This window comes from Notamacropus eugenii, chromosome 4 (assembly GCF_028372415.1).
Source record: "Notamacropus eugenii isolate mMacEug1 chromosome 4, mMacEug1.pri_v2, whole genome shotgun sequence".
Classification (NCBI taxonomy): Eukaryota; Metazoa; Chordata; class Mammalia; order Diprotodontia; family Macropodidae; genus Notamacropus; species Notamacropus eugenii.
Genome location: NC_092875.1, coordinates 18,402,216 through 18,427,942, shown reverse-complemented (window position 1 = coordinate 18,427,942; position 25,727 = coordinate 18,402,216). Strand labels below are relative to the sequence as shown.

The 25,727-nt window shown below is 40.8% G+C and overlaps 1 long non-coding RNA gene across 1 annotated transcript; it reads left to right on the top strand.

Moving 5' to 3' along the window:
* The first annotated feature begins 5,050 nt into the window (after positions 1–5,050).
* LOC140499092 (uncharacterized) lies at positions 5,051–25,240 on the top strand. Its single transcript, XR_011965275.1, has 3 exons — positions 5,051–5,551; positions 16,626–22,087; positions 24,297–25,240. It is a non-coding gene; the product is annotated as an uncharacterized lncRNA (long non-coding RNA).
* Positions 25,241–25,727: the final 487 nt, after the last annotated feature.

Sequence of the window (25,727 nt, the reverse complement as noted above, 5' to 3'; positions counted from 1 at the left end):
CTGAGCTTAGAACAAAGCCAGATCCACAACAAGAGAAAATATCTCAGCAGGATCACCATCCTTTGCAAAGGGTGACCTGGTACCCTAGACCCAGCAGATATGATAGGATTCTTCCTGCATCTCCTCAACCTTCCTGCCTAGTATTCAAGGTTCTTATAATGTGGCCCCACCAGCATCTCCAGGTTTCTCTCCCACATATGTAGGTGTACACAATTTTAAGTTCAATCTGCACTATTAAACATTTCCCCCGTCACTTGTTATTGTTGAGACATTTCAGTCATGTCTGACTCTTCATGGCCCCGTCTGGGGTTTTCTTGGTAGAGGTACTGGAGGGGGTTGCCATTTTCTTCTCCAGCTCATTTCAAAGTTGAGGAGACTGAGGTAAACAGGGATAAGTGGGTTGTCCAGGGTCACACAAGCTAGTAAGTGCCTGAAGCAGGATTTGAATTCAGGTCCTTCTGACTTCAGTGCCAGTGTTCTATCCAATGCACCCTTTTGCTGATCCCATCACTTTCTTCAGTCCAGACAATCAGCAAAACAATTATTTCCAGTATTTGCTGATTTCTGAGGTATAAATGTTCTTACTGCGTATTTGACAGTCAGCTCTATTGAGCTGGTTCAAGTTGGCTTTTGCACATCCCTTCCTCTGTCCCTATCTGAGAAGCATTCTGGGTTAGTGGATGGATAGTTGTCCTCAAAGCCCATAAGACCTGCCCTCGGGCCTTGTTTCCAAAACAGATTGGCTGTATGACCCTGGGCTAGTAATCTCAGTGTTGGAGGCAACTCTCCATGACTTTAAAATGCAGACAAGATGCTGACCTCCATTGGTAGAGAGTGCCATGACCTGGGAACTTCAACAAAATCACAGGGCTAGTCTCTATCCCTGGGCTAAATGCTTGGAATACCAGGGGTCATTTCCAGCTATCCTGACCTACATCTGGCCACTAGACCCAGATGGCTCCAGAGGAAAAAGTGAGGCTGGTGACTTTTCACAGCCCTGCCTTACTTCAATCAAATTCACTTACAAGTCATGGCACCATCTTCCTGATGTCATGGTTCTCTTTGAGAATAAAGCACAAAAGGCAGCAATAGCTTGGAATACCAATTCAAGCAAAAAGAAAGTCCTATCCTCAAAGAAATTAGGTTCTAATGGAGAAGACCACCCCTAAAAGGAGCTAAAAGGGGAGAGGTGGGAAATGCAGAGATGCTGACTGGAGCACCCTCCTTCAATGAAACTTCTGGGAGAAGAAGTCTACCCTCCAGGGAGAAGCAGGGTCCCAGGAGCAGAGGTACCTTGGAGAAGTGAATTGGTGAGTTCTAGGGCTGCTCCTCTTCAGAAGTGAAGAGCTTTCTGAGGCAGGATGGAGCAGCCCCGAGCTAAGTTATTGCCTTCTTCCTTGGGCCCCTGTGTTGACAGAAGGCTTGCTATATTGGTTCCTTTTGCCCGTGAAGAAAGGTCCATTCTCATAGACAGAAATAGTCCTTGGTGCACCTCCTTCTAATCGGGCAGGGGTAAAGATCGAACCCAACCAACCCTGGACACTCCATTTCATCTCAGCAACCTCCTCTTGGCCACAAAGGGGCTGGGAGCCCCCACCAGAGCCTTTTCTTTAATTAGGGCCTGCAGGCAGACCAGCCAACCCAGGGAAACCACGAAGCAGAGGAGGCTTGGGGCTAAGATGCTCCCATTCACACCATCCACGCAGCCTCTGCCAGTCTGCCAGCCTGCAGAGCAGGGAGTCTCTTGCTCATAATTGCATCTCAATGCAAATGGACATGGCAGGGTGAATATATTAAAAGCTACATCGTCAGCAATCAGGACCAAGGGGGGAAAAAAACAGAAAATACAAATGAGACTCTGGGTTATTACTTCATGTGGATGGTGGCGGGCGGCACCTTATTGTGTGGTGGAGATTTCTTGCTTAGTTAACAGAAAATGCTCACAATTCTCTCTGAACTCACTGAGGCCCCAGACTAATGCGCATTAGAGGGGATGGAGAAAGCTAGGCTCTACAGGGAGGGTCCAGTTTGCTGGGGAAGGCGTGGGGGTCAGATTCAGGGAGAGGAGAGGGAGGACTAGAAAATATTTTAGTCACTATGAGACTGTCAGGACTGAGAGAGACCTTCTAAAATGCAGTCAGCACAGGAAAAAACTTTAGAACATGGAATGTCAGAGCTAGGATGTGCTTGAGAACAAAGAATGGCAGAGCAGGGAGGGGCCTAGAACACGGATTGACAGAACACAAAGGGTTTTTAGGACATAAAATATAAGAAATAGAAAAGGCTTTGGAACATAGAATATCAGAACTGGACCTCATTTTATAAATGAAGAAAATTGAGAGTAAAGAGGGAAAGAGACAAACCAAAGGTTTCACTGCACCCTTGCATTCCAACCAGAAGATCTCACTCACTTTCCCCAAAATATGTTTATTGTTTGGCCATGGAGCCAGTGGCTCCTGCAACATTGGCTTGATTTGTGTATGATATCCTCCCTCATTTCTTTTTTGCAAGTGAAGGAAAGGTACCTTGGAGGGAGAAGAAGGCATATGTCACTCCAAGTCTCCCCTTACTCTTTGCCACCATGAACCAGCAGAGGAAGAAATTTTAGTCCCAAACAAGAAGATGGAGGCTAAATGGATATCTCTCTCTCTGTCTCTCTGTCTCCCCCATCTCTATATATCTCTATCTCTGTGTGTCTCTGTCTCTGTCTCTCTATCTCCCTCATCTCTATCTCTATCTTTGAGTCTCTCTCTCCATGTTTCTTTCTATTTGTCTCTATCTGCCATGATTTCAGATCCATTAGAAAGAAGAAACAAAAAGAGGCAGGAGGAGGAGTGCCGCTGGGACCAGAAGTCGCACATTGTGCCTGAGCCTGAAGCCATAGCAGAGTCTCCATCAGACACTGAGAATGACCAATACAGGGCAGAAGAGACAAGCAGCCACAGCTGCCGCCTTCCGGGAATCACGGGGAAGACATGGGCTCTGAAGGCTGCAGCCAAGCTTTGCTGTCGCAGAGAGACCTTGTCTACACCTTCCCCTAGCAGACTGTGGGTCCTTTGGAAACCCTTGTTTCCCAAGCTCCTCTGAGCAAAGCAGGGACAGAAGGGAGCCGAAGGGCACTGTGTTCGCTTGGGAATGTGTGCTAACATTGTTTTTGTTGCCTTATTATTTATTTTGGTTCCAATTCAATGTTTTACTCTTTAAATGCGCCACCTTGCTGTGTCTGCTAGGTTGATGGGAATGCTGGCTCTGGACTCAGAGGACCTGTTTGATATCCAACAACTCACTAAATTGCCCTGGGCCTCAGTTTCTTCATCTGTAAAATGGGAGAGTTCAACTGAATGACCTCTGAGGATACCTCTAGAACTATAATTCTATGACTCTGAGAAATACTAGGCTTGAATTACTTTAAAAAGACCCCAAGTATCAAAGTGGGTGAGATGCATAAATGACCACTAAAGTCCACACAATTTAAGCCTTGTGTCCGTCAGAGTCCAGAAATGATAGACACAGAGGCTCTTCTCAGGGTACATTGGATTCATCCTTCAAAGCCCCATTCAAATGTCACCTCTTACAAGAAGCTCTTCCTGTTCTATTATAGATAGGTAAACTCCTTAAAAGCTTCTCATCCTGCAGGCTGAGATCCTGCCACATAGGTCTTCTTTTCAATTCCTCAAACATGACACTCCCTCTTTGGCCTGGGGACTGGCTATCATCCATACCCAGAATGCACTTAATCATTGCCTTTGTCTTGTAGAGTCCCTCTCTTCCTTTAAGACCTATGGACGCCCTTTGTTGAGCAGGAAGCCTTTCTTGAACCTACCCCCTCAACCACTAGTGCCCTCATTTTCAAAACACTTTATTTCCAACTGTCATGTTGGTCTGGTTTGCCCTTCCTTTCCAAAGAGGACCATTGCCATCACAGGGTGATGTCTTGACTAGCCTGTGAACTGGATTTAAGTGAGGTAGAGCTGTGTGAAGTCATCAGCCGCACTCTCTCTTCCAGAGTCATCCCAGATGCAACGGATGACCTTGGTGTCTTCCAAGTTTGACCACGCTCTAAGCTCTCCATAGCACCTGCTTCAGCCATCTTCATGACTGTTCTCATTCTCATTTGCCCATTCCACTGGAGGATGTCTTCCCATGCTCAGGATAAACAGCTCCCCAGTCACTGACAGGTTTGAGGCCCCTCAGTTACCCTCAACCTAGTTCAGCCCATCTACAGAGATGGTTTTACTGGACTGTGGCTGCTGCCTGTGCTACAGCCTCTTGGAGCCACAGGTGAAAGTTGGGTGGCAGGTAGACACCAAAGGTGGGTAGCAGCCGTTGCACCAGAGGTGCTAGTCCTCCTGAACATCCTATACACTCCAACTACTTTGTATATATTTGTGTTTATTCAGCTTTTTTATTAATACTGTATACTTTTATATGTCCTTGTCTCCACTATTAGAGTGTAAGCTCTTCACCCGTAAGGATTGTCTCACTTTGTACTTGTGTCCCCTGCACCTGGCATGGTGCTTGGCACATAGTAGTCACTTAATAAATGCATGTTGATTGATTGATGGATTGATTTCTTAAGTACCAACTGTGTACCAGGCATTGTGTAGGCACTGAGAATACGAGGACAAAAAATGAAAAAGCAGCTGCCTTCAAGGGACTTATATTCTCAGAAAGGAGACATGTTCACATATGGATATAGTCAATATATATTATATCATAATTATTCTGAGCATACTACATGTGTGTATACATGCATATGTATGTATATATGCATATATGTGTGTATATGTATGTATACATATACACATATATATATAAACACAAGGTAGAAGAGAGACACTAGTAGCCAGAATTTAAACTTACAGGAAATACAGGATTTCTAGGTCAGAAAGAAGATGTCCACACTTAACCTCTATAACTGTTCTGGGTATAGTGAAACTGGACTTTGGCCTGTGATGTGCTGGTAAATGTTTAACAAATGCCTCTTTGCAGAGGATGGGGGATGGAGGTGGGGGGGTTACTCGTTACACATTTTAAGTTTGATCTTCATTACTGACATTTTTCTCCATCACTTTCCTAAGTCTCGACAGTCAGCAAAATAATAAATCAAGCTCTGATTTCTGAGTTGTAAATTCTTGCCCTGAAAGTATAACAGTCAGGCACAGTCCTGGATCTGACCCATCCTCCTGCCCAGAATGTCCAAGATCTATGGACAACATGTAATAGGCCAGAAGGACATATTAAACTAACTATAAATATGAAGCCCTTCAAAAAGCATAAACAAATTCCTTGATTACATGAAAAAGAGAATGTGGCCATTGGCTGAGCAGTGACTGGCCATACTTTAGTGGGAAGTCCTTAGACATTCAACGTGTCCAAGAGTCGGCCAGTTTGAGTGAGACCAGATAATAGCCCATATTAAGGGAGAAGCCCAGCTCCCAAGAAAGATGGTGGAGAAGACCCACAGCAATCTGTGGAGATAACAGAATGAAAAGAAGCCAGCCAGATGCAGGAAACATCAGAAATGGATTCCAGCTCTCCAGGAAAGAAGGTAATCTAGAGTGGGCTAGATTAGTGTGGCGTATGAGGTGGGTTGGTTTGGAGGCAGACATTATGTCACTGAAACTGTGCCTTGCCTGCTCCCAACTACAAACGCTAAGGTTCTAATTCTATGTTTTCTCCTCTCCTTTACTCCCTCATAGGACCCTGAGGCTTTTTTCCACTAGGCAGTGGGAGAGTTTGTTAAAACTGTATTTTCCTTAATTTGTTTTAAATGCTCATTTTTCCTTTAGAAACTATATTAGGGATAGGGATAGATACTGGACCTAAGATTTCATTGCCATAAGGAACTCTAGATAAGGGAGCTCTTTGTAAAAGAAGATCAGCACCTTCTCTTCTTGTCTTCAGTGGCCACAACCTTCGTCCCTTCACCATAGACTTAATTTCAACAGTGGTATTTTGGATCAAAATCTGAGAAATAAAGTGGATGATCACAGAAATATAACTTTAGAACTGAGAGGGTCCTCAGGCTTCTCCTAGTCCAGAGATCTGCAAACTTTAAAATCAATAGATAGAAAAATGTACATATATATATATATATATAATATAGATAGATACATTTCCTACAGTTGGCTTCCTTTATCATCTTATTATTTTATTTTATTCATTTAAAAGCACTGTTCTGACCCAAGGTCTCGTTTGGTTGGTTACTTGCACTTTGTTCTGGAAGAGGACCAAAATAATACCACTATGTTAGGGTCAAGGTACAGTGTGTCTGACTGCATCTGATCAGACCAGTACAAGCTTGGAAGGTTCTACCACAGTTCAGACAAGAATAATCCATAGGAACATTTGGAGTGGAGTCTGTCTATAGGCTTCACAAAGACAGACAAAGGAGACTAGGACATAAAAAAGGTCAAGAACTCCCAACCAACCTCTCATTCAATAGATGAGGATGTTGAATCTCAGAGAAATTCAGCAATTTGTCCAAAGGGACACAATTAGTAACTTGAACCCAATTCCTCATTCCATGCTGATCACAATGGCCAACATCATTTGGTGTCAAAAATGAGATTTGTCTACAAAATGATGGGGGTAGATTTTCAGGTGCAGTCCTAAAAGCCATCTCGTAGCATACCAAGGGAAATGACCAGACAAATCTCTGCACTCCAAACTAATATCCAAATTACCCATTCCCTCGGATCAGCTAGTCTGAGTTAAGAAGAAAGCCATCTACTTGAAGAAATTCACACCAGTATATGAATGACTGATAAACCTCTCACATCCCCGTGATATTTGTATATTAAAAGTGGAGTTTTCTTAACCCAAATCAGTCTCTGATTTGAGGAAAGTTAGTCAATTCAGACAGAATGAAGTGAAAAATTCTGTCAATGAGAGCCTCAGTTTTTAGTCTGGGTTTGAAGATCTCAAAGACCCTTTCTGACAGAAATATCCCAGGTTATTTGTTCACTTTCAGCTTGTAATGTTAATGAGAGTTAAGGACTTTCTCCCAGTCATTAATAGGCCTCTGGTGGAACCCATTAAGGAAAGCTTGGTTAGAGGAGGCTAGTTTTGTAGGAAGGCCCACACTGTTTTGTTAATTGTTAATGAGGCACTGGGTCATGAGGGTTGTGATGTCCACCAGCTCTGAAAAGTACACATGTATGTATGGATGTGTGTATGGATATATATATATATACATATATATACACATATGTATGTATACATGTGTATACATACATACACACACATATATATTCTTAGGTGAGGTTTTGCTTTGGGGGCTTGCTCTTTTGTACTAAATGAGACTCAAGATAGCTGTTAAGGAGCCCCCAGCTTTGAAAAACCAGGTGTTGGTGCTTCTGTCTCAGATAACTATGCATGTATGTGTGTAATGGTCAGACAGTTGGATCTGTCTGTTGAACTGTGATGTACGTATTTCTTATGCATGTATGTGATTATATGTCAGACAGAAGCTGTGTCTGTTGGTTTTTATTTCTCTGCTTGTATTTTTTCTGTTGGTATGTGTGAATAAAGAAGATCGTTGACTCCTCAAAAGTTGCTCTCCTTTTAGAAAAGCAGACCTAAGAACCTGTGCCAGCGGGTCATCCCAGATGTGTCAGGGTGCTTGCTGCTACATACTTTAACATTGTGGTCTAAGTTCTCACACATAACTACTATACTGTTCCTTGTGTCTCTAAGATCCATTATATTCTAAGAATAATGATAAAGGTAATAAAAGCTAGCATTATATCACATATTCAAGTTTGCAAAGAATTTTCCATATGTTCATTCACTTGATTTTCACATTTTCACCACTCTCCATGTCTGGAGCTCTCTGCACTGCACCACTTAGCTGTCTAAATGGCCAGTCTCATTTCCTGATTTCAAAGATTTCTTGAACCTAGTCTCGATTTATTATATGATTCAGTGAAGGTGTTTTCACCTGGCTACAGCAGTTACTTTAAAAATTGTTGGAGAATTTATTAATTTAATAAAGATTCTCATGCCTTCTTCATATCTAGTTAGCCCTTCATTAACACTTCTTATTTAAGAAATGTTCATCACCACCTTATTTTCCTCCTCTTAAAAAAAAAAAAAACTAAGCATTCCTCTATAATATAGAACATGACCTCCCTGAGGGCAGGAACAGTTTTTCACTTTGACCCTGTATCACCAGCACCTAACCTAGTGTCTGGTACATACTAGGACTTAGGGGTGGGGAATCTGTGGCCTCAAGGCCACATGTGGCCCTCTAGGTCCTCAAAGTGTCCTTGAGGAGTGAGGACCTTGAAGGCCACACTTAAGGACCTAGAAGGCCTCAAGGCCACAGGTCCCCATCTCTGTACTAGGTATTTATCAAATGCTGCTGACCACTTAATGAACACCACAAACTACATGCTTTACAAGGAGGGAATGTATTTCAAGATGCTACGGGAAACCTTGCCCATTTTCCCCAGGTCTCCTGCATGACCAACCAGGTCAGGGAGAAAAAGCCCCTAGAGTATAATTGGGTCTTCAGGGTGATGGCTCTCCAATACAAGGGATGTATGTGCCTTGTGTGTTTCAGAAGACATAAAGCTGGTCTACCGACCCACCAGCTTGCTTTTGCCCTGTTCAAGCTTTTATGAATTTCTCCATTCCATCAGCATTTGCCGTTGCCAGAGGAGCTTTTTCCTAGTTCAGAGACACAAACACTTTTTTCTTGTACAAATAGTAATTGTTAGAAAAAGGCCTGTGGATAAATTATTATTGTGACCCTCGTTCCAGCTTGAAAAAACTTTTCCTAGCTGCAGAGTGAAAAGTCAAAATTTGCATTTAAATAGAAAACGTTAGCCAGCGCAGAAAACCAGCCTCATATGCCCAAGGAGGGCTTCTACCTAGTGGGAAAAGATGCTGCCACCACCCTAGACCCTGTGCCAGCTATGGGAGAGACTGACAACTGGGAGCTCTCACTGTCTTCTCTACCATTCAAGGCCCATGCTAATGGGACTGCCATGAGAGGTACCATTGTAGATTAGAAGGAGTCAAAGGACCTGCCTTTCAGTTCTTACATGGTTGCTCATAAAACCTGTGATCCTTCGCAAGCCCAGCTCTCTTGTCCTCAGTTTCCTCCTTACTACAATCAAGAGTTTGGAGTAGATGATCTCTAAGGTTTGCTGCAGCTCTAAACTGTATAATTCTATATCCTTATAGAGAGCTATAACTATCATGGGACAGATGGGGCTTTGTCCCAGGGTCTCAACTTCCTGGGAGTTGGGAAGGAAATACTTCTACTCTTCATTGACTACCATCCCCAAAGCTTGCCAGATTATTTCTAGTCCTAATGCACTGCCACGTGCCACCATGGGGTCCCAACGCTATGATTTGCTTTTCTTGGGACTGTCTCTTTGCCCCACAAACCCTACAGGAATACAGGGTAGATTGCCCAACCCCTAACATATTTGTACCAGCAGCAGAAACTCTCTTCTGCACTCCCATCCCATTTGTTTATGTCAAGTGAAAAATAAAATCTAGTTATGGCTCCTTTTTACTTTATTTTGTATTATAGAGAGATAGAGAAATAAATATATAGATATGTTCATTGTGGTAATAGTTATATTAATTAATAGTATATAATATTATGATATATATGTAAATACATGTATATAAGCACACACACATATATATATGTATATGTGTACAAAAATTTGTGTCCTTCTATCTCCTACCACCAAACTATACCTTGGAACAAAGAATTTGGGGGGGGGAGATATTCAGAGCATTTCTAGAAAACTAACAAAAAAAAATCAAACGATCCTGATCATTTGCATGATGTTCCACCTCCAAAGTCCCTCTCTCTGCAGAGAAAGAGGAAATACGTTTTCTCAACTCTTTTCTGGGGCTATACTTGGTCATTTCAATTACATTATATTTGGGGTCTTCTTTTTTCTTTCCTTTCTTTCTTTTTGTATTTCTTTCCTCACTCCCTTCTTTCCTTCCTTCCTCCTTTTCCTTCCTTCTTTTCTTTCTCTCCTTTTCTTCCTTCTTCCCTTCATTTCTTTCTTCTTTCCTTCCTCTTTCTTTCTTCCTTTCTTTCTTTCTTTCTTTCTTTCTTTCTGTCTGCCTGTCTGTCTGTCTTCCTTTCCATCCTTAATCCTTATCTTCCTTCTTTTCTCCCTCCCTCCCTTCCTTCCTTTGTGTTTTTACATTGCTGTAACTACATGTTTTGTTCTCCTAGGTCTGCTTGCATCCCTCTGCATCAGTTCATAAAAGTCTTTTCATGCTTCCCTATAGTCTTCATATTCATCGTTCTTAAAGGCACAATGATATACTATTACATTTATATACAACAATTTACTTAGCTATTCTCCAATCAATGGACATCTATCTTATTTCCAGTTATTTGCTACCACAAAAAGTAAATCAAGGAATATTTTGCTGTATGTGGAATCTTTCTTTCATCTTCGATATCTTGGACTTGCTATTCCTATATAGAAATTTTGTACCCTGTTCTTTTACTGAAGTTATTGTTTCAATATTTCTTTGCCCATTTCCTAGGATTTTCTAAGTAAAATATGTCATCAGCAAATTTGTATATCTTTATGTCCTTAATTTCTTTCTCTTTTCCTTTTTTTGTTACCTACTTAAAGGAGAATAAAAAATCTGAAAAAAAATACTAAGGAAATAAGTGAGGGTAAATACACACTTAAATTTCATAACTTTAAAGATGAATAAAGTAATTAATCTTATAAAACAAAAAAAAATTAGCAAAATGGTCAGGGGAACATAAGCTATATTATATAAAAGCACACAGAGAATCAAAATGAGAGACTGTAACAAAACTGAAAAGTCACTAAGCATTGGGTGAATTTTTGAAAAGGAGTTTCCATCATGCTATCAAAGTGAAAAGAAAACATTACAATATCAACGGAGATAAATAAGAAAATTACAGGGTGCCTAAATAACTATAATGAGTAAACGTGAATATTAAATGTATATCATCAAATGCCTTATCTACATTCATAAAGAAAAAAGTTAACTAAATTGCAAAAAGTAACACAACATAATATGAAACTTGAATATTCACTCAGGGTTGTACAAAGACAAATAACGTACGGAAATGAAATACAGAATTGAAAAAAATTGTTGAGGAATTTTTAACTGAAATAAAGGGTGTCCCTAAAGTCTCAATGCAGTTTTAAGCCTTAATAGGCTATCTATGTATTTATGGTGGCTTTTGAATGGGAATATGAAGACTATGAGTATTGATCTGGACCATTTGGCTACTTCACTAAAAATAGAATATGATCTATTAGGAGGCAAGGAAATTATAAATAAACATTTATAAAGCCTAAGTGCTAGATACATCTTTTATAGATTATAATTAAATAAAAATAATGATCATTACAGATAGCATAAGCAAAAGTCATGGACTTAGGGACTTCATAACTAATCTCCTTTCCTTTTTAAATAGCCAAAGTTGTAGGGCATACAGAGCAAGCCCGGAAGCCAGAAAGATCTGAATTCAAGTTTCATTTTTGTCACTGAATTCAAGTTTCATTTTTGTCACTTAGAAGCTCTACGACCTTGGGCAAGTCACTTAAATTTTCAATGTTCATGACAACTCACTGAGAATTTAAATTGCAAAGAAGAATCTAATCTGCCTTTTTAAGGAAACCACTCACCTGGGAGTTCCCTATTCCAATGACCTCACAGATCCACCCTTCCCCTAATTAAAATGGTAGATTAGTTGAAGACTACATGAGGAATTTTTAAATCTCAACAAAGCAGTTGACAGCTCTTTTGGGTAATAAAAAAAAAAAGGTAGAAAAAAATGGGCTATGTGACAATAATAAATTGGAATAGTTTAGTAAACTAGAATAGTAGAGTAGAATGGTTTTACTCAAATATTAGTCATTGCAAAAGGAGTCTCTAATGGAGTGCCTCCGGGGATCTATGCTTGCAAGGGTCTATGTTGCCATTTTTATAAATGACTTGGTTAAAGACAAAGATGAACCATTTGTCAAATAGACTAATAGCACAAATCTAAATTAATACACTGAATGACTTGATTGAACATATAAGTAATATTTATATACAAATATATTATATAATTATATGATTCTATTAAAATGTATTTTTATATTTATATGCATTTTTGCTATTATGTTATATGTCATTATATTTATATAAAATATAGATGTACATATAACTATTACATATGTGCATATATGTGTCTATGTATGCATGTATCTATGTTTGTGTGTATGTATATGTGTATATGTATATGTGTGTATATATGTAAAATATGCTTCCTTGTGTGCATATCTTCCAAGTAGAAAATAAGTTTCTTGAGGGCAGAGTCTGTTTTATGTTTGTCATTGAAGCCTCAGCATCTAATACAGCACCTACTAGGCACTAAATAGTTTTTAATTGGATTTGAGTTGCAAGACAAATCTGGAAAATAAAAATATCTCAAAAAAGTTGAATGTGGAAATTTAATCATGACAAGAGCAAGGCCCTAATTGGATTATTTTTAAAGTCTCCACAAATGCAGCATGTTGGTGGCTTGTAAAAAGGAGCCCATAAGTGGACTATGGCAGCCAGAGGAGTTAATGATCTTGGACCCCATGAAAAGGACAGGCTTGGTGTCTGCCACTGGGAAGGTGATGAGCCTACCCTTCTCTGCTCTGGTTGATAAGGCTTCATACAGACCATCATTTCTGTTTTAAGCACCCCCTTTTAGAAAGGAGGTTGACAATCTTGAAAGTATCCTAGGGAAAGCAACCAGGATAAAGAGGACATCTCTGGCCATGTCAGGGGAGAATTGGCTGTTTAGGAGAGGGGTGTGAGTCTTGCTTTTAAGATTTAACTATTATGTAGGGGAAAAGATGAGACCAGACGTCCAGTGCTCCAAGCCTCCTAAGGCTTTTCTCTCCATTGAGATCCCTTTAAGAAGACAGTCAGACAGTGTCTTAGAGAAATCTATGTTGAATCAATCCCCTCTGAAGGGGAAATGCCCCTTCCCCACAACCCAACTGGTCTTGGCAAAGTCAACAGGGTACAGTTTCCTCCTTGATGGCATGAAGGGGCAAGAGAGGAGACACTGAGATTCCTTCCATCTCTAAATAATTCTCTTACTACAGAATCTCTTCAAGTCTCTTCTAGTTCTAAATTCTCTGATTCACAGAACTTTTTTAACTGAACTAAATGTCTCTGCTAGAAGACAACCTCCAACTGGCCCCTTATTTCCGTTCACTCATCTAAACTGGGATCATTAGAATGCACACTCCCTCAGAGCAGCACTTTGGGCTTCCTGTCTGCTGGACCTGCCACTCTGCCCTGCACATAGTAGGTACTTAATAAATGTTTGTTGATTGATCAGTTTCCTGAAGTTACTATATACCTCTCTGCATATCTGTTGTATCTGCTTATGGACTCTAAGCTCTTTGAGAGAAGGGATTATTCAGGTTTTCTTTTCCTGTCCCCAGTGCCTATTACAGTGCCTGGGATATCATAAGTGATTGAATCCTTCAGGGGCTTCACTAAGAGGCATGGCTCCCAGATAAACAAAGGTGTTGCGTTGGGACAGCACTGCGGCAGAGAGTATAGTCTGTGGACCTGGAGTCAAGAAGATCTTTGTTCAAATTCTGACCCAGATACTTACTAGCTATGTAACCCTGACCAAGTCACTTAGCTTTTGTCTTCCTTGGTTTCCTCATCTAGAAAATGGGGATAATAATAGCTTCTACTTACTAGCTGTATAACCGTAGTCAAGTCACTTAGCCTGTCTGCCTCAGTTTCCTCATCTGTAAGAGGGAAATAATAATAGCTTCTACTTATTGACTATGTAAAACCTGATCAACCTTAGCCTGTCTGCCTCAGTTTACTCAAGGGGGATAATAGCAACTTCTACCTCCCCAGGCTGCTGTGAGGATAAAATGACATCAACACAATTTTTGTAAACCTTAAGGTGCTACATAAATGTTAGTTATGTATTAATATGACTAATTACTTTTATTATTATTATCTAAGCAAGGCCTCTTCTTCAAAGTAATGGCATCATTTAGGTCTAGTACCTTGTGGAGACCATTGAAGGACCTGTAGAAATGGGCCTCCAGTGTGGAAATATTGCACCAGAAACAAAAATAAAACCATTTTCTTTATTCATGCAACCTTTAAGAAGGTTCAGCCTGCTTAATATTCCTAACAGCAAGGGGTTGCCATGGAGTGGGTGGTGGGTGCCAGGTGAGAACATCGGTATTGACAGGGTGAGGAGAGAGGGCATAGCAGGGCCAGGCTACAGAGAGCCAGGAGCCATTGGAGACTTGGAGCAAACAGGGCAGTGGGGGATATGGCAGACCTCCGCTACTCTTCACATAGGGGTCCCCACTCCCACCCACCTCCCTTGCATGGTAAGTGGGGTGCCTAGCCATTTTTAAATCATGACATTTCAGGAATAGCACAGCAGAATCTTTGCTTTCTGCTGCTTCTCCTTGTCTATATAATAGGAAGGAGGTGAGATAAGCCAGGGGAGTTGCTTGATCTACCTTCCAGGGTTTTCATGAACAGATTAATTGGAGGAGAACAAGGAAAAAATCCAGAAAAAGAGAAGTAAACCCTGATTTAAATGGAGTAGTAGCTGGAGCCTGGGACTTAGAGTCAGGAAGACCTAAGTTCCAGTTCTGCCTCAGACGGTTACTGACTGTATCATCTTGGGCAAGTCATTTAACCCTGTTTGCATCAACTGTAAAATGGGGATGATAACAATAGTACCTACTTCAAAGAAGTATTGTGAAGACCAACTAAATAACATGTAAAACACTTTGCAAACCTTAAAGCAATGTAAAAATGCATTCTGTTGTGGTTGCTGTTTTCTAAGTTTGTCACCTAGAAGACTGGATGCCTAGTCTCAATGTAACCTTAAAAAACACAGAACCATTAGACATCAGAACTGAAAAGGACCTGAAAGCTGAGACTCATAAACTGTCAAGGCTGAGAGGACCCTTAGAATAAATGAAAGAAGAGTTTATAGAGTGCTTAGAACATAGAATGTCAGACATGGCAGGGGTAGAATATGAACTGTCAGATCTGGGAACAAGGAATGTCATTGTACATACGTACATACATATATATATATATATATATATATATATATATATATATATGTATATATATATATATGTATATATATATATATATAAAACATGGGGTGTCAGAGCTAGAAGGGGCCTTAGAACATGAAATGTAAACACTAAGAGATAACTTAGAACAGAGAGAATGTCAGATAAAGGAAGGGAACATGGAATGTCTGAGATGAAAGAAGCCTTGGAACATGGAAAGTCAGAATTGGGAGAGGCCGTAGAACATAGAATGTCAAATATAGAAAGGGGCTTAGAACATGGAATGTTATAGTTGGATAGACCCTAAGAACAGGGAATGTCAGCTATAGGAAGAAAACATGGAATATCTGAGATGGGAGGAACCTCGCAACATGGAATGTCAGAGTTGGTAAAGACCTTAAAATATAGAATGCCAAATGTAGGAAGAAGCTTAGAACATGGAATGTCTGAGCTGGGAGAGGTCTTGGAACACAAAATGTCAGACCTAGAACAACTTTGGAAGAAAAAGTGTAGCATGGCAGAGCTGGAAGGGACCTAGAACATGGAGTGTCATGAGGTGTTGGTCTCTTAGAACAGAGAATGTCAGAGCTTCAAGGGACCTTAAAACATAAAATATAGATTGTCAGAGACATGAGGAAAGGGAATGGAGGGGAAGAATCATTTAATTTGGGATAAGAGGACAGCAACAACCATTGTGTCCTTTCCTGGGCAGCATATATGTACTGATACTCATAAATGGGCAAAAGATGGAATCTGAGAATTCTGGTCCAGTAAGCTTAACTTTGATTCTGGGCCAAATTCGAGAATATTGTTATCAGTGAAATAGTTAATACACATCTCAAAATTGATCTCAAAGAGTCAACACAGCATCAGCAAAGAGAGGTCATGAAAGGATAGCCTCATTTCCTTTTTTAACAAAGTAATTGATTAGATTGAGATATTAGGAAAGTATTTGACAAAGTCTCTGGCATATTTTCTTGTGCAAAATATGGAGGGATGGTCTGGTAGACTTAGTACGTCATTGCAATGCAAGGACTTAAAAAATTCCCAATGGACTCGAGGGAAAATGCCTTCCACATCCAGAGAAAGAACTATGGAATTGGATTGCGGAATGAAGCAGACCATTTTTTTTTTTTGTATTATGTTTTGTTTTCTTTTCTTTTCTTTTATGATTTCTCCCATTCATTTTAATTCTTCTATGCAACATGACTAAGGTGAAGATGTATTTAATAGGAACGTGTGTGTAGAACCTATATACGATTGTATGCCATCTCAGGGAGGGAATGGGGAAGGAGGGGGAAGGGAGAAGCAGGGAGGGGAAAAAATCTAAGATATATGGAAGTGATTGTAGAACACTGAAAACAAATAAAAGAATTTAATTTTTAAAAAATATGGAGGGATGGGTTCTAATCAATAGTAAAACTAACTGGTTGAGATACAGAGTTTAATTAGTAATGATCCAATTAATTATTAATTAATTGTCAGTAATCAATGAGTAATAGTTGAATGTTTACATGACAGGAGGTCTCCAGTGGAGTGCCTCAGGGATCTGCATGTGACCCTGCTCCATTCAACAGTTTTTATCAATGTCTCGGATAGATCACCAGCTGGCCAGCTTCTCAAGTTTGCAGCGGACATTGAACTGGAGGTCTAGCTTGTTCACGGAATGAAAGAGTCAGGATCTTGACAAGCAAGAGCACCAGGCCAAATTGAAGAAGATAAAACTTAATAGAGATAAATGAAAAGTCTTACACTTGCGTTCCAAAGGTCAACTTCACCAGCACAAGATAGGAGAGGGAGCTAAACAGCAGTTTATTTGAAAAGTACCGAGGGATTTGGAAAACTGTGAGGAAACAGAATGATGTGGCCTCCCCGAAAGCTACTGCGACCTTGGGTTCAAGAAATAAAGCCATAGGTCTGCCGTACCCTGGCCACTTCAAGCCACATCTAGAGTCTTGTCCTCAACTACAAATGCCTCGGTTTGTCATCTAAAGCTCTTCCCACGCAGGCCCCTTCCTGCCTTTCCAGTCTCCTTGCACCTTACTGCCCACTGAGTGCTCTGTGGTCCATTAAACAGGTCTCCTAGCTCTTCCTCAAACACTCTACCACCCAGCCTGTGCCAAGGTTATCTCCCAGGCCTGGAATACCATCTTCTCTTTCTCCTGTGCCTTGTGTCTTCCTTGGCTTCTTTCAAGAGTCAGGTCAAGCCCCATCTTCTGAAGGAGATCTTGTTTCCTTACATACTAAAGCCCTTCCATTTCAATTTACTCTGCGTGTGTGTGTGTGTGAGTGTGTGTGTACATGGGTGTGTGCACGGTCAATAGAGGGAGAGAAAGATGTAGTTATAGATATAGATATACAAATAGATATGGACATGGATATAATACTAGATGTAAATATGGTTATGAATATGGATATAGATAGATACAGTAATAGATATGGATAGAGGTGTAGATAGATGTAGATACAGTTATAGATACGGATATAGATATATCGTAGATGTAAATTCAAATAGAGATTGGTTGGTTGTTGTCCTTCATTCTCAAAGAGGATCAAAACGGCATCACCATATTACGGCCAAGCTACACTGTGTCCAACTACAGTCAATCAGACAAATGTGAGCTAAGAATGTTCTACCGCAGGTAAAGCACAAATTGCCCATGTGAGTAGATTCTCTAAACTGGCACATCTCTCATTTCTTCTCAGCTACTACAATTCTGCTTTGTTCATAGAGAACAGCAACTTCTCTGATTTTAGCGTGCCATGTTGGGAGGACAGCCAGTATCTCCCATGTCTCACAATCAATTCCAAAGTTTTTCAGAGGGACCTTGAGAGTGTCTTTTAATCACTTCTCCTGATTTCCATGTGAGCACCTGCCTTGTGTGAGTTCTCGGCGAAACAATCTTTTCGGCAAGCACACACTCAAACAATATGGCCAGCCCATTGGAGTTACTCTCTCTACAGTAGTTTGAATTCTTGGCAGTCCAGCTCATGAAAGGATCTCAGTGTCCAATACCGTATCTTGCCACGTGATCTTCAGATTCTGCTTAAGATAATTCAAATGGAAGAGATTTTGTTTCCTGGCATGGCACTGATGAACTGTCCAGGTTTCACAGGCATACAACAATGAGGTCAGAAAAAGAGATCTGTAGACCTTCTGTTTGGTAGTCTAATAACTCTTCTTTCCCACACTTTCCTTCAGAGCCTCCCAGCTAGCTCTGGCAATGTGTGTGTCAACCTCATTATCAGTGTGTACATACTTGGAAACTATACTGCCAAGGCTATATGAACTTATCCATAACATTTAAAACTTTTCCACATGCTGTAACCAGAGATTCCATGTATGGATGGTATGGTGTTGACTGGTGAAGAACTTGTGTTTTCTTGGTGTTAATTGCTAGACTAAAATTAGCCCAAGCAGACAGAATAGAGCCATACTTTGTTGCATCTCTGCTTCAGAGGTTGCACTGAGTGCACAATCATCTCTGAACAAAAATCATGCACCAACTTTCCCTCCACTTTAGTCTTGGCTTGTGGCCTTTTCAAGTTGAATAATTTACCATCAGTATGGTAGCTAACCTTGGCGCTCTGTTTGCCTTCATTGAAGGCATGTGACAACATGGCTGAAAATGTCATGCTGCAAAACATGGGAGCGAGCATACAGCAGAGATAAGGAGAGAGAGAGATGTTGTATGTACCTAGCTGTTTACATGTGGCTTCCCTTGCTAGGCTGTAAGCTCCTTCAGAGCAGGGACTGTCTTTTACCTTGCTTTGTATCCTTAGCACTTAATATAAGTGCCTAGTATATAGTAGGCACTTAATAAATTCATATGGATCTATTGATTCTGGACAACACAGATCAGAAAAGACATTGTTCAGACTGAAAAACCCAGAGAAGGGGCACCAGGCCATTCTCCTGGTGGGATGGGGAGATGGGGATCGAATATATTCACACAGAGGCATATGCAGGACATATACAAACAATACCCAGTGACAGAGAATGGCGAGGCACTGATAACCACAGAAATCAGAACACTTGAAGAGGAGAGCTAGAGCCATAGAGAATCCCTCAACTGCCCTGGGCCATCCAATGAGGTCTTCACTGTGCTCCTTCCATTACAAAGCATTCTCTCCCTCTCCTCAAGTCAGCCTTGTCTTACTCTCTTCCATGAAGTCTCTGCTAAAGTGGGTGATTCTCTGATCCCAACCCTACCCTATGGTCCCATGCTTCTGTGCTGCTGGTCCCCTTAACCTTCAGTGCCTGCCCTCCTTTTCTTTGCCTGTGAAGAACCTGCTCCCCTTATTTTTTTTAATTAAATTTATTTATTTAACTTTTAAAATTCATTTTCACAAAATTTTGGGTTACAAATTTTCTCCCCTTTTATTCCCTCCCTCCCCAAACACCAAGCATTCTAATTGCCCCTGTGACCAATCTACTCTCTCTTCTATCATCCCTCTCTGCCTTTGTCTCCGTCTTCTCTTTTGTCCTGTAGGGCCAGATAGCTTTCTATACCCCTTTACCTGTATTTCTTATTTCCTAGTGGTAAGAACATTACAGTTGATCCTAACACTTTGAGTTCCAACTTCTTTACCTCCCTCCCTCTCCACCCCTTCCCTTTGGAAGGCAAGCAATTCAATATAGGCCAAATCTGTGTAGTTTTGCAAATGACTTCCATAATAGTTGTGTTATATAGGACTAACTATATTTCCCTCCATCCTATCCTGTCCCCCATTACTTCTATTCTCTTTTGATCCTATCCCTCCCAATGAGTGTCGACCTCGAATTGCACTCTCCTCCCCATGCCCTCCCTTCTATCATCCCCCCCACCCTGCTTGTCCCCTTATCCCCCACTTTCCTGTATTGTGAGATAGGTTTTCCTACCAAAATGAGTGTGCATTTTATTCTTTCCTTTAGTGGAATGTGATGAGAGTAGACTTCATGTTTTTCTCTCACCTCCCCTCATTATCCCTCCACTAATGAGTCTTTTGCTTGCCTCTTTTATGAGAGATAATTTGCCCCATTCAATTTCTCCCTTTCTCCTCCCAATATATTTCCCTCTCACTGCTTGATTTCATTTTTTTTTTAACATATGATCCCATCCTCTTCAATTCACTCTGTGCACTCTGTCTCTATGTATGTGTGTGTGTGTGCATGTGTGTGTGTGTACTCCCACCCAGTTCCCAGATACTGAAATGTTTCAAGAGTTACAAATATTGTCTTTCCATGTAGGAATGTAAACAGTTCAGCTTTAGTAAGTCCCTTATGACTTCTCTTTGCTGTTCACCTTTTCATGGTTCTCTTCATTCTTGTGTTTGAAAGTCAAATTTTCTTTTCAGCTCTGGTCTTTTCATCAAGAATACTTGAAAATCCTCTATTTCATTGAAAGACCAATTTTTCCCCTGAAGTATTATACTCAGTTGTGCTGGGTAGGTGATTCTTGGTTTTAGTCCTAGTTCCTTTGACTTCTGGAATATCCTATTCCATGCCCTTCGATCCCTTAATGTAGAGGCTGCTAGATCTTGTGTTATCCTGATTGTATTTCCACAATATTTGAATTGTATCTTTCTAGCTGCTTGCAATATTTTCTCCTTGACCTGGGAACTCTGGAATTTGGCCACAATGTTCCTAGGAGTTTCTCTTTTTGGATCTCTTTCAGGCGGTGTTCTGTGGATTCCTTGAATATTTATTTTGCCCTCTGGTTCTAGAATCTCAGGGCAGTTTTCCTTGATAATTTCATGAAAGATGATGTCTAGGCTCTTCTTTTGATCATGGCTTTCAGGTAGTCCCAAAATTTTTAAATTGTCTCTCCTGAATCTATTTTCCAGGTCAGTTGTTTTTCCAATGAGATATTTCACATTATCTTCCATTTTCCATTCTTCTCTCTTTGTTCTGTGATTTCTTGCTTTCTCATAAAGTCCTTAGTCTCCATCTGTGCCATACTAATTTTGAAAGAACTATTTTCTTCAGTGAGCTTTTGAATCTCCTTTTCCATTTGGCTAATTCTGCTTTTGAAAGCATTCTTCTCCTCATTGGCTTTTTGAACCTCTTTTGCCAATTGAGTTAGGCTAGTTTTGAAGGTGTTAATTTCTTCAACATTTTTTTGGTTCTCCTTTAGCAGGGAGCTGATCTGCTGTTCATGTTTTGACTTCATGTCTCTCATTTCTCTTCCCAGCTTTTCCTCTACCTCTCTAACTTGATTTTCAAAATTCTTTTTGAGCTCTTCCATGGCCTGAGCCCATTGGGTGGGCTGGGACACAGAAGCCTTGATTTCTGTGTCTTTGCCTGATGGTAAGCATTGTTCTTCCTCATCAGAAAGGAAGGGAGGAAATGCCTGTTCTCCAAGAAAGTAGCCTTCTATAGTCTTATTTCTTTTCCCTTTTCTGGGCATTTTCCCAGCCAGTGACTTGACCTCTGAATATTCTCCTCACACCCACCTCGCCTCCTGATCCTCCCAGACAGCGTTTGGGGTCTGAGATTCAAATGCTGCTTCCAGTCTTAGGGCTTTTGGCGGGGGCAGGGCTGCTATTCAGTGTGAGATTAAGTTCAGGGGGTCAGGTCGGGGCAGGGCCGCCTCTCAGGCTCAGTTCCCTCAGGGGGTTTATGCACAGACCTTCCACAATGGATCCAGGCTCCTGCCCGCTTGGGGAGCCCCTGTCTGCAGCCACCTCTCAGCTTCTACCTCCCAGGGGGGCCTGAATTATGGGGGCACCCCACTCCCCTCTCCACCCGCCAAAGAGACTCTCTCACCGACCCCCGTCACCTGTGGGTGGAGGGACTTGTGTGGCCGCTGGAGATCCCGTCCCTGAAGCCCGCTCGGATCTTTTCCTCTCGGTGCCGCAGCAGAGGCAGGGCTGCACTCAGCTCCCAGTCCCGGCGCCCAGTCCACAGCGCGATGGACCCCCTGCGAGAGGTTTGCAGGTCTCTCCAGAACAGAAATCTCCCTCGCTCCAATATTCTGTGGCCTCTGGGTGCAGAATTCGCTGTGAGTTACTTCCCTGTAGCCGTTCTATGGGTTGTGGGTTCGGAGCTATGCGTATGTGCGTCTTTCTACTCCGCCATCTTCAAAACTCCCTGCTCCCCTTATAAGGCTGATCTCAACTCCCATATCTTACAGGAAGTCTTCCCTGATGTCTCCATTATTTACCAGTGTTCCTCCCAACCCTAATATTGTGCTTTGAGCTTCTCTAATGCACTTGATAAGCAGCTAAGTGGCTCAGAAGATAGAGGACCAGGCTTAGAACCAGAAAGATTCATCTTCCTAAATTCAAATCCAGCCTCAGACACTTCCTAGTTGTGTGACCCTTGGCAAATCACTTCACCCTTTTTGCCTCAGTTTCCTCATCTATAAAATGAGCTGCAGAAGGACATGGACAACCAGTCCAGTATTTGTCAAGAAAGCCCCAAATGGGTCATGGAGAGTCAGATGTGACTGAAAATTTCACTTGTTATAGGAGTAAAAGACCATGGATCCAGAGTCAGAAGGGACCTTAGAATCCATCAAGTCCAGTCACTTTGTTATACAAATGAAGAAATTGATGCATAGCAAGATTAAGCAATTTGCCCAGGGATCAGAGCTAGTATGTGACTGAGGTGGGATCTGAATCCAAGTCTTGTGGACTCCAAGTCCGAAGTCCTATCCAACATATCACATGATCTAACCTTTGATTTAGAAGGAAGAAAATGAATGATCTGAGTCAGAAAGACAGGCAACAAGCACTTATTAAGCACTTAGTGTATACCAAGTACTGTGCTAAGGACTGGGGATATAAAGGTTGTCGTTATCATCGTGTTCAATGAAATTCAAAGAGAAAGTCAGTCCACTAGTATTTAAGTACCTACCATGCACCAGGCACTATGCTAAGCATAGGTTTCCCAAAGAATCATCTGCTGCGTGCAGCCTAGCTAGGGTATCAAGACATGATGTCTCACTACACCAAGGTAGTGACTCACTGAGGGACATGGAAGTCAACTGAGTGTGATGGTTGCTTTGTGGCAACCACTCCAAAGTTGAACCTATTCTCCCCAGAGACCATAAGTATAGAGGAGAGAGTCTCCTGGGTGTTGGGAGGGAAACACTTTATAACTTTTATTCTTGCTCTATCTTCCCAGTAAATATTCCTTTGCAAAAACAAATTGATATTTATTAGCCACACAATGCTAGGACATTAATTAATGTGGAGGAAACATGAAGTGACATTGATGGTTGATACAAAGGGAACACAAAAGAACAAGGGCTCAAGCTGATAGCATTGGAAAAATATGTTGCTAGCATTCAGGCCACCTTTCTGATCTTTTTTTTTCTCCTGGGGGACCTGACTCATCAGTGTGAGTAGAATTAAGTGATGACCCCCAGGGCTTATATAAGTTATATTTTAAAGGATCAATATTATATCTGGATGATTATGGACAACGCTTGTGATGACAATAACACCCAGTTCAGTATGGTTAATTGGGGAAGTTCTCTAGTATATTTCGAAGTCTATATTTGTAGTATGAAGGTTTATCACTTGTTAAAAAGAGTAACCCTGCTAGATCATAACCTACTAGGTGTTTGGTAGGTGCTAAATTTTTGCATCTTTTTGTACCATTCCTTACATAATCTGCACCGATCACTCGGTCCAAACTCCTGCAGCAATTTCTCCTGGTGATGACCTGGTCGTGAATTGCCATCATAAACCTCTTTATTTCCATAAACAAATGGAGACAACTCATCTGTTTGTTCAACACTCCTTTGTTGACATCTATTTGGCTGAGTTCGAGCAGATGTCATCCATGAAAGGCTTTTTGATTCTACTTTTGGATCATTGCCATTTCATAGGCTAAATCCAATGGTGTGTACCATTTATCAGTCATTACTACTGCTTGGGAAGTGATAGCTATTTGTTCCAAAAAGGATTTCTGTAGATTTCTGAACTGTTTATCATAAACAATGAGAATGTCTATCAATCCTCTTTCTCCTTTTGAGGGAAAGAAATGTTGGGTTTAGGGTAATGGGCACTGTATTTCACTAATAATGCAGGGATTTTTGATAGGATATATTTTCAAATCTTTTATGGTCGATTGTAAAGTCACCAAAGTACGTATTAATAATAGTATTGCATGAGTGTTCATTGTTTTAGATGTTAATTATTCATGATAATAGGTCTTCCTATTCAGCTTTGATTTCATGATCCTAATAAATCTCTTAACAGATACATCCAGTTTTCTCCATGATAGCTTTATATTCAATTCCTGTCTCTCCAGAAGAAGACCAAGATATCTGTACATCCTACTTTGGTACATTGCCTCAAATTGACCACCAGATTCAAGTTTGAAGCCTCTTTCCTTAGTGAATATTAAGATTTTACATTTATAGCACCCCATGACATTTTGTATCATTGGAGAAAGACTCCACGACATGAAAGAATTGTTTAATGGATTTTTTGTTGAAATCATAACACCTAATAACATCCATGTATTTCAAGTGATTAATACCATAATTTGGTTCAATTCCAGGGGTGTTTAGTGTGCTCAACTGAGGGCTCAACTTTCAACGTAAGCATTTATTTTCCCTTTGGAAATAGGCAAATACTAGAAACCAGGAGTCAATTTATTGTTTTCTTGATTGTCTAGACTTCAGAAAGTGATGGAGAAAGTGTTAATAATAAATGTAAATTAAAGTTCATCATGGGCACTTTTTTCCCTGCAGAGTCAATTATTAAACATTTCGCAACATACCCCTGTTCAACTCTTTTTTTGAGTGAAACCATACTCAGCTATATTGAAGACGGGATGCATGGCAAAGTGAATAGGATGCTGGGTTTGGACTCAGGATGAACTAGTTTAAAATCCCACCTCTAACATTTTCTGGGCAGGTCCCTTAACTTTTCTATGACTCAGTTTCCTCACTGGCAAAATGAGGAGACGATTGTATCTGGTGGCATTGAAGGTCACTTCAAGTTGTACATCTCCGATCCTATGATTCATCCCTGAAAGCTCCCACCACCTAGAATTAATGGGGACTAAGATGACATTGGATTTAAGACTAGCGAGAACCACAATGGTATTCAAATACCTTACTGAAAACTCCCATCAATCGGTCTTGACATTATGTTGGTCATGTGTTTTGAATAGAGAACAGCTTTCCATTTGTACATCAAACACTCTCATTCTCATTATAGTTGAGTTTCTTTTGCATATCTGTAGTACATGAATGAGCCATGCATGGACCATTGAATCAAAGATGTTGCAACAAGCTTCTATCTTGCTATTTATCTTTTCTCTTTTATGTTCTGTGGTCTACTGCACAGGCAGATAAAATAATTCATCTTTATAATTCACAAGTATTGGGACATAAGTTCATTCTCAAGACTCCTGTAAACATCTTTGAGACATCTCTGATAGTAAGCAAGATGTTGGGATGACATGCACCTTACCCTGTTCCCACATGGTTTTGATGTCTTCTGCTAGATCTCTATATTTTGAAAGTTTTTCACCCCAACTAGTTGGGAGATTGTGAGCATTTAGGTTCTGTTTTTCTCATTTTTCTGATCCAAAAAACGAGTTGGGGAAGGAAATGGCAAAACACTCCAGTATCTTTCCCAAGAAAATTCCAAATGGGGTCAAGAAGAGTCAAACAAAGA